Genomic DNA, 10,159 nt, shown 5'->3' on the forward strand with positions numbered 1-10,159 from the left:
TCATCCAGTTGATTTTATATAACTCTGCCATGATAGTTTTCTCCCAGGTATGAGTGATGAATTAAAAATTAAGTTTATAAAAAGATCATTAGAGGGGGAAACCTTATCATGGGTCAACCAGTTTGACTGTAGCAATTTATCCATAGATGAATTTGAAAAGTGTTTTTTTAAAAAGTTTGCTCCGATACTGAACAGGCAAAGATAAAGAGGGAGTTTGTCAATGGTCCGATGTACAAGGAGCAGAGAGGGGGTATGAAAGAGTTTTGCAAATACCAGATCATGAAACTTGCACACTTAGACCAACCTTTTGATGAATTAACTCAAATAGATGCACTTAAGAGAAGGCTACCAGAAAGAATTCAAATGGGGCCAGATGATCTGTTGACGAGTTCCTAAAATATGTAGAAAAGTTGGACAGGGCATACAATGTGTTTGGACAACATAGTACTGATTTTAGGAGGCCAAACCGGAATAACCATAATCATGATAGAAATATTGATAATAATGTCAATTTTAAGCAAATAACACCACCACCCTAGGGAGGAATAACAGGAATCGAAATAATTTTATAAATTATCGGAATGTAGAACCAAACTGTGGGGATCAACAGTTTCATGAGAATAGAAGCTCTGGGAATAGAAATGGTGATAGGAATTTTGAAAATAGAGGTGGGCAGTGGCCAAATAATAACCAGTCCCCCACAAATGTGAGAGATAATGATAGTAGAGGTGATAGGTTAAACTGAAACCCTCTCGATTGGCAGAAACATGGGTGAACAGTCATTTTTGGCAGTAAACAGAAACATAAAACCTATACAACACTGATTATGTAAAATTTAGAGAGTTAATACCTATTTGATTATTTTCTGAGTACAAAAGTAATACAGGAGGATGTTTTCCTCTTTGTAATGAAAAAAAGTGTATAGATTATGCCAAAATGTAAGAGAATGGAATTTTACAAAATGTACAAGTATATCAAATTATGTTGAATGCCCTAAGTAACCAGTAAACATGAAAATGTAAAAGGTTGTATAACTGCAGGAGTAATGAGATTATTATACAGTGTATACACAATTTTTGGTAAATTTTGAGGAAGTATATATATAACTTACCAAATGAAAGTGTTGGCATGTTGATAGACACACAAACAAACACAAACACACACACAAAATTCAAGCTTTCGCAACCAACGGTTGCTTCATCAGGAAAGAGGGAAGGAGAGGGAAAGACGAAAGGATGTGGGTTATTCCAATCCCGGTAGTGGAAAGACTTACCTTGGGGGGAAAAAAGGACAGGTATACACTCGCGCGCGCTCACACACACACACACACACACACACACACACACACACACACACACACACACACACACACATATACAGACACAAGCAGACATTTGTAAAGGCAAAGAGTTTGGGCAGAGATGTCAGTCGAGGCGAAGATGTTGTTGGATGACAGGTGAGGTATGAGCGGCAGCATCTTGAAAGTAGCGGAGGTTGAGGCCTGGTGGGTACCGGGAAGAGAGGATATACTGAAGGGCAAGTTCCCATCGCCAGAGTTTTGACAGGTTTGTGTTAGTGGTAAGTATCCAGATAACCCGGACGGCGTAACACTGTGCCAAGATGTGCTGGCCGTGCACCAAGACATATTTAGCCACAGGGTGATCCTCATTACCAACAAACACTGTCTGCCTGTGTCCATTCATGCGAATGGACAGTTTGTTGCTGGTCATTCCCACATTGAAACCTTCACAGTGTAGGCAGATCAGTTGGTAAATCACATGGGTGCTTTCACACGTGGCTCTGCCTTTGATCGTGTACACCTTGCGGGCTACAGGACTGGAGTAGGTGGTGATGGGAGGGTGCATGGGACAGGTTTTTACACCGGGGGCGGTTACAAGGGTAGGAGCAAGAGGGTAGGGAAGGTGGTTTGGGGATTTCACAGGGATGAACCAAGAGGTTACGAATTTAGGTGGATGGCGGAAAGACACTCTTGGTGGAGTGGGGAGGATTTCATGAAGGATGGATCTCATTTCATCCTTCCCTACCTTCTGGCTCCTACCCTTGTAACCGCCCCTGTGTAAAACCTGTCCCATGCACCCTCCCACCACTACGTATTCCAGTCCTGTATCCCGGAAGGTGTACACGATCAAAGGCAGAGCCACGTGTGAAAGCATCCACGTGATTTACCAACTGACCTGCCTACACTGTGAAGCTTTCTATGTGGGAATGACCAGCAACAAACTGTCCATTCGCATGAATGGACACAGGCAGACAGTGTTTGTTGGTAATGAGGATCACCCTGTGGCTAAACATGCCTTGATGCACGGCCAGCACATCTTGGCACAGTGTTACACTGTCTGGGTTATCTGGATACTTCCCACTAACACCAACCTGTCAGAACTCTGGAGATGGGAACTTGCCCTTCAGTATATCCTCTCTTCCCGTTACCCACCAGGCCTCAACCTCCGCTAATTTCAAGTTGCCGCCGCTCATACCTCACCTGTCATCCAACATCTTCACCTCTGTACTTCCGCCTCGACTGACATCTCTGCCCAAACTCTTTGCCTTTACAAATGTCTGCTTGTGTCTGTATATGTGCGGAGGGATATGTGTGTGTGTGCGAGTGTATACCTGTCCTTGCACCCTAAGGTAAGTCTTTCCGCTCCCGGGATTGGAATGACTCCCTACCCTCTCCCTTAAAACCCACATCCTTTCGTCTTTCCCTCTCCTTCCCTCTTTCCTTAAGAAGCAGCTGTTGGTTGCGAAAGCTAGAAATTTTGTGTGTGTGTTTGTGTGTTATTTTATTGTGCCTGTCTACCGGCGCTTCCTCGCTTGGTAAGTCATATATAAAGTGTCATACACTAGTTTTCAAAGTGTTTGTATAATGCAACAGGGGAAAATACAGTTGCCTAGTGAAATATATTTGAAAGTAATGAAGTGATTGTCGGGCATATTACCTTTCTGACCGATAAGTTGAAGTAATATGATTGTATACAGTTATGAGTTGTGCAAGCAATGCAATGATCACATACAGTAAAATAATAAAATATATAAATAGTATAATGTGTGTTTCCATTGTTAGAAAAAAGTTATATCACTTGTGAGGTCTGCTGCTGTGTGGTCTTATTTTGTGAGGTTGATCTGTTGTGTAATATGAAGCAGGTGATTTTTCTTAGGTGATTCTTGTTATGAAGTATTTAGTGGAGTAATGAGGTGAAATTATTATGTTGATGCAATGAGGAGAATGCTTTTGGGTAGTGACTGGTTATGGAACCTGTCTTTTCTTACTGTGTAGAAAGTTTATGAAGAACACACATATTCAGCAAGGTTTGTAATGCAAGTTGTTTTTGATACAGAAAGGTTGATTCTATGTGCAGTGTGACATGTTTTGTAATTAGGTAGCATGTCAATAATCTGTAAACTGAAAAGTCAATCATCTTGCTGGTAATTAATGTGAAGAACATGACACTTGAAAATAGGAAGTAAACTGGAGACTGTTTTTAGTGAATTAATAATTGTAACTATACACCACTACACTTGTACACTGTTGAAAGGTAATGAGAAGTGAAAACTGTTTACTTCTGATATTATGAATTTTTTTATATTTACACTAAATCATATAAGGGAAGTCAGGACAACACATGGGAATACTTGATGGTTGATGTATTCAGTACTCAAGAGTACTTGCTGAGAAAACAGCATGCAAAGGCTCTTCAGAAAAGGCAATAAAAAATTCTGAAAGAACTTTTCACTAACTCTATAGACATGGACATGATATGTATGGCCTCCATAACCGTGAACCATGGAGAAAAAAAAAAACAACCACACACAATAATGTCTCTAAAAAGCAAAAATTCGCCGGTGTAGACAATATTTCCAGCAAACCTCTAAAAGCCAGACAGACAACAAAAAATAGTATTAGGTGTTAACAATCTACAGGTAGGAGAGGTAGATTCTGACTGGGGAACAGTACATCATGGAGTTCCACAAGGGTCAGTCCTTGGTCCCCTCCTATTTATTATATTTATTAATGACCTACCCCTGTCCTGAAATGGTGCTAGCAACATCACAATGTTTGCCGATGACACAAGTATAGTGACAGCCAGCAAAACCTCCACTGACGTAGAGTTAAATGCCAACCAAGCACTTGCAAATGCTCTGAACTGGTTGGCGGCAAATTCTCTAGCAATAAACCTCAGTAAAACAAATTACATGCAGTTCCAATCCAGTTACATAAGCGCAGAAGAGATTAACATTGCACACGAGACCCAACAGTTGCAGAGTGTTCAGTGCACAAAGTTCCTAGGAGTTCACATAGATAACCGGCTCAACTTGGAATTCCACATACAGCAAACACTAAAAAAGCTTAGCTCAACAACATTTTCCATCAGAATAATCTCCAAAATTGGAGACATCAATGTATGAAAGTCTGCATATTTTGGCTACTTTCATTCAGTGATGTGCTATGGAATAATCTTTTGGGGCAACTCACCACTTTCAAAAAAAATTTTTGTAAGCCAGAAAAAAGTAGTCCGAATTATTTGTAGTGTCCCTCCAAGAACCTCGTGTCGAAATCTCTTTAAACAGTTAGGTATATTAACCACTACCTCACAATATCTCCTCTCACTCATGGCTTCCACTCTCCTCAATTCCTCTGAATATGACACAAATGAGGCATAGCATCATTATAACACAAGGCAGAAAGGTGATATGCACGAACAGAAAAATCTCTCTCTGGTGCAAAAAGGAGTAAAGTACACAAGTACTAAAATCTTTAATGCACTCCCGAGTATTATAAAGTTTCTTAAAGAAAATAAAATTCTATTAAAAAAAAGTTAAAGGAACTTCTATTGGAAAAATGTTTCTACTATTTAGATGAATTCTTCAACAGAGATCAGTAATTTGAGTAGTAATTCAGATTATTTCCTTTGTCATTGTTATATGTATGGTTTTTTATCACTATTGTATTTTTGTATTGTATTGTTTATTATCTTGATTATATTATTGTATTGTACCAATTTTGAATCATTCATCTATCATGTGTAATATACCAGTATGTATTGTATTGTATGATATCTGTATTATATCTGCTTTGACTCGTTTCACATCCATGCGTAATCATGCCTTACTCGATCTATGGAATATGTATCTCAAATAAATAAATAAAAAAATAAAAAAATATATGAATTGAACTACTTATTGCATCAGACTATACACTTGAGACATATATGTAATGAGAGGTGAGAATTATTTTGTTACTTTTCTGAAAAGATGATTAGGTATATACTAAGTTTTTGTAACATGATACCCCACATGGGAGACTTTATACTGAATTTGTTTTGTGCTTCATGTGCACCAAGTGATACAACCATATAGTGACTTACTGAAACGTGTAATGATCAACACTTATCTGTACAGAAATTCTAGTTTTTGAGTGTTTCAACACAACCATATCTCTCACAATGAGTTGTAAATATCTTACTGCTATTACATATTTTCTTTGATGTTTTGTTATTTATGTAACCAACTATGAGTATGAGGGCCATCTTGAAAGATACTAAACAGGTACAAAGACTACTTTTCTACTGAATACTATACTCACACCCATAATATTTTATAATTTCTGTAAATACCTTGAAGATACTGTTTGATAACTAGTAACATATATATACTATTCTATGTCTTTGAAATACTTGTAAACAGTGCAGAATGCACCATGCAATTTTATTTAAATGTCCACGACACAGAATTCTGCAACAAATAAAACTTATCTTCACTGAAGTATGTAAAAGATATCAGGAGAGTTATTGAAATATGTGGGCGCTTGTTTCCCAAAATTTCATACATATCATCATCTGTGTATGGTATATAATCTTGTGTGTTACCTAAATAGACTTTTTCCAATTCTATCTAGCTTTAAGTGAATTTTCAACCAGAAATGGTGTGTAAATTTCAGACATCCCCATGATCTGGGAAGAGCATTTTCATTTTTGTGCTTCAAGTGTTACTCACATGACATGTTTCTATGGACATTCACCATAGTGCTTATAAATATAAGTTAGGACCATTGATGTTGTATACTATTCTCAACCATGAGTTGAAAGAAATTCATAGTGAACATAGTACCTTCAACTGAACTTGAACTTAAATTGTCCTAAGGAACTTTTAGTTATGTGATAGATTTTACTATATGGTATCCCCAATTGAAGCTGTGCCATGATGGCACACCAGACTTATATTTGAAACTATACACATAATCTAATATCCTGGAACTGAGTAGTGCTTATGTAGAACACATAATTTATCAAACGCTCTGATGTTTTAGTAGTGTCTATGCTGCACACAGTATTACATGAACTAACGACAATATAAAATGGTACTGTAAGCTGTGGTAGTGCCAAAAAGCACAGAGGACTTGCTTTTGAGATATGGTATCACATTTTTCGGTAGTAAAATTGGTACGGTAATCAACAATATTGCAAGTGGTATCATATTTTGCACTTATGATCAAAATAATAGAAAAGACTGTTTTCAAATTAGTTTTAACTTTTCAAAAAATTGAGTAACTTCAGGAAGTCAATTGTATAAGATAACAAATCATCTTATTATTTTTTGCATCCAAATTAAAGTTTACTGATTGTGGAGTGTTAGTTTCAGTCTTATTATCCCTAATGCATTAATATTTGCTTTACAATTTTGTCTTAGTATAAGTATTTTTTTTTAAATATTGCTAATAAGTATTTGTACAAAATTCAGCAGCATAATTACAATTGACAAAATCTAAAATTACTTTTGTGAGAAGTAACCTTTTCCAATTTTATTTTTACAAGAACACTTAGTATTTGTTTTTGCCTAAGGGTTTGCCAAGTATTCTTTTCACTTAACTTCAAATCAGTTAAGATGTCATTTTAACGTTTCTCTGGATATTTTTTATTTTTTATTTTCTTTTTTTCTTTCTTTTTTTCTTTTTTTCTTTCTTTTTTTGTTTTTGTTTTTTGAGCCTTCGTTTATCTTGCAATTTTTCTCATGAAGTATTTCAAATATGTGATTAGGGAACCTTGGATTCTGAAGCTGATATGCTGCAAAATGTTGTAGGAAATACCCTGGGAGCTATGGCTACACTTAAAAAATCATCAAGACCATCAGCAATATGAAGAACAACCGGACACCACCCTCCAATTCAGTGCACACCAGACACCTTCTTTTACCAGCCTTCAATTACTCAAACCACAGAAACCTGCAATTTCATGAACATGTGTGTTACTGCATGTTCTACTTTTCAAATTGATAAACACTGTGCATGCCTGCAAGACTTTATCTTACAGTGGAATGCGAGCGAAACCCTTGGAGGGTGTGTAACATGTGATAAGCTGTCTAGACCATGTATATTCTCAAATTCATGATTTTATCCTTTTTCAATCATATTTGAAATGTCTTAACGTCTGACTGTATAGCAGTATATGTTGTGTTAACACAGTTAACCCCTGTAATTTGGAATAAAATTTCACAATATTACTGTACTATAAAAAAGCTATTTTTGCTTATGTAAATATATGTTATCATAATTTTTCTATTGTGCTGTTGAGTAAAATACATTTTTTGTAAATTAGCTTCGATTTAATGTTCTATGTTTCTATCTTAGTATGATTGTATCTTTACTGATGTACTTTGGAATGATGTTAACTGGGTGCAGTTTGCTTCCAGGTTTTGTGGTGGGAAGGAAGGAAGGAAGGAAGGAAGGAAGGAGAGATGTAAAGTTTTTCTCTAGTTGCATACAAATGAATCGTATTTCACTGAATGAACATTGAAATTGATGGCAGCAAGCCATCTAGGACTGTTAAATCATAAAATTACGTATGAATCAGTTTGTCATCTATTTTATTTCAAGAAACACATCAACTTATAAGTTTTCCACACCTACAAGAGAACCTAGCTTCCAGACAGAAGAAATTCAATCAACAGGTTGATGGAGATCCTTAAAAAACAAGATGAGTATTTTTGCTTTAAAACTACTACAAGATCCAGCCAACAACAACTTTACTCCATGAACATTATTACAATTAACGGTCATACAATGTGTGTAACAAAGGAGGTTGTTAAAACTGTTACAAGTTTTTTGCCATGAAGTGATTATAAATACAATGTGCCAGTGTTACGTGTTTATGTCTACCATGCTGGCCAATGATTGTAGTGAAGGATAGAATGTGCAGATTTTTAGGACAGCATGTGATGGTATTTCGACACGTTTAACCTGTGTTGAGATTAAATGTAAATAGAAATGTATGGCAATAATAGTGACTGTCTCTTTGGTATTTAAGGAAACCTTTTAATGAATTTGATTAATACAAAAATTTGTTCTTTGAAATAGTATTACTGAACAGCCAAACTCTGACTGAAACGATTCTCATAGCAGTCAATATCAATTAGCACTTATCAATTAGGTCATGATCATTTAAAAATAAAGGTCAGGTTGGTACAGTATTCAACCCATAATAATACTATAATTTAAGTTGGGTGTTTCATCTTGGTGACTGTGGTGTCACTGCCAGACACCACACTTGCTACGTGGTAGCCTTTAAATCGGCCGCGGTCCGATAGCGTAAGTCGGGCCCGCGTATCGCCACTATCAGTGATTGCAGACCGAGCGCCGCAACACGGCAGGTCTAGAGAGACTTCCTAGCACTCGCCCCAGTTATACAGCCGACTTTGCTAGCAATGGTTCACTGAGAAAATACGCTCTCATTTGCCGAGACGATAGTTAGCATATCCTTCAGCTATGTTATTTGCTATGACCTAGCAAGGCACTATTATCAGTTACTATTGATACTGTGAATCAAGTAATGTAAAGAGTGACATTTGTCATTAATGGATTAAAGTTAAGTATTCCACCAGCTATGTCCGTTTTTCTTAAGTCTAATTTCCTTGTCCTGTTCCAGACCTCACGCCAGCCTGCGTGAGCTAAAACGCATGCCTTACGGCCTCCTCTGGTAACACGGTGTTGGCTCTCCTGCCAACCACAACATTGGCAACAAGAGTAAAAGTGTTCTTATCGATATTGCCCTGATTTCCTTGTGTAATGGCTTTGCCACAATCTCCAGATATACTGTTCGAATTTTATCGCTTACAGAATCAGCAGACGCAGGCCTTACTGAATGTCCTTGGACAGCCCGTCCAGGGTCAACGTGCGATGCAAAACAATGCAGCAGCAGCCACTTCACCGCCAACGCAGCCACAACACGCTGTTGCACCCACTTTTCGACCTTTTGATGCTGCACTGGAGAGCTGGACGGAGTGGTCACGCCAATTTGGATTCCATCTCGCCGCCTACAGAATTCAAGGTAACGAGCGGCAGCCTTTTCTTCTGTCTTCAGTAGGGGTGACCATGTACCGTGTGATAGTCAAATTATTTCCCCGACGCGACGTAGCAACTCTGTCCTACGAAGAAATTTTGTCTGCATTAGATGCATATTTCAAAGAATCAGTCAATGTAGTTGCCAAACGGTATACCTTCTTTTGTACAAAACGTACGGCTGGTCAGACTAATCGGGAGTGGGTTGCAACTTTGCAAGGCCTTATTAGGGATTGTGCTTTTGAGTGTCAATGTGGACTCCCTTATTCAGATACTATGGTACGTGATGCAATTGCACAGAACGTTTCTGATGTTCTGATGCCGGCACGTAATTGCAGTGATCAAATCATGCCCGCGGTGTGCTACTAAACATTCGCATGAGAATTGCCCGTCACGCCAAGCTATTTGCTTTTATTGTAATAAAAAAGGACATGTTCAGAGTGTTTGCCAGAAAAGCTCAGATCGGAAGCTCAAAACCGTTCCAGGCCCTTTGCTTCACACCGGAATCTGAAGCGAACCAAGGATACTCAGGCTCGCGAAACTTCGCCCATGGAAATTCATGTAGTTCATTCCTCTCCACCCAGTGCCACTCTCTCTAGCAGTGACTGTGTTCGTCCCAAAAATAGTGTGCGTCGACATCGCTGGAACTCCTGTCAAGTCGCAAGTGATTCTGTACCAGAGTCAGTTCACGTTGCACGAGTCAGTCGCTCTTGTCGTCAGCAGGACAATAAACTTTTTGTAGACTTGGACATTAATGGCAAAGTGAAACCATTCCAGCTCGATACCGGAGCTGCAGTTTCACTGATCAAT

The 10,159-nt window shown here is 38.0% G+C and overlaps 1 long non-coding RNA gene across 1 annotated transcript in view; it reads left to right on the forward strand.

The window, feature by feature from the left end:
• The window catches only part of LOC126336847 (uncharacterized), a 33,272-nt gene extending 25,716 nt beyond the window's left edge, over positions 1-7,556 (forward strand). The window contains exon 3 of the long non-coding RNA XR_007565018.1: positions 7,096-7,556. This is a non-coding gene — a long non-coding RNA (uncharacterized LOC126336847). The remainder of the gene's footprint in view (positions 1-7,095) is intronic.
• The last annotated feature ends 2,603 nt before the right edge of the window (positions 7,557-10,159 follow it).

This window comes from Schistocerca gregaria, chromosome 1 (genome assembly GCF_023897955.1).
Source record: "Schistocerca gregaria isolate iqSchGreg1 chromosome 1, iqSchGreg1.2, whole genome shotgun sequence".
Taxonomy (NCBI): Eukaryota; Metazoa; Arthropoda; class Insecta; order Orthoptera; family Acrididae; genus Schistocerca; species Schistocerca gregaria.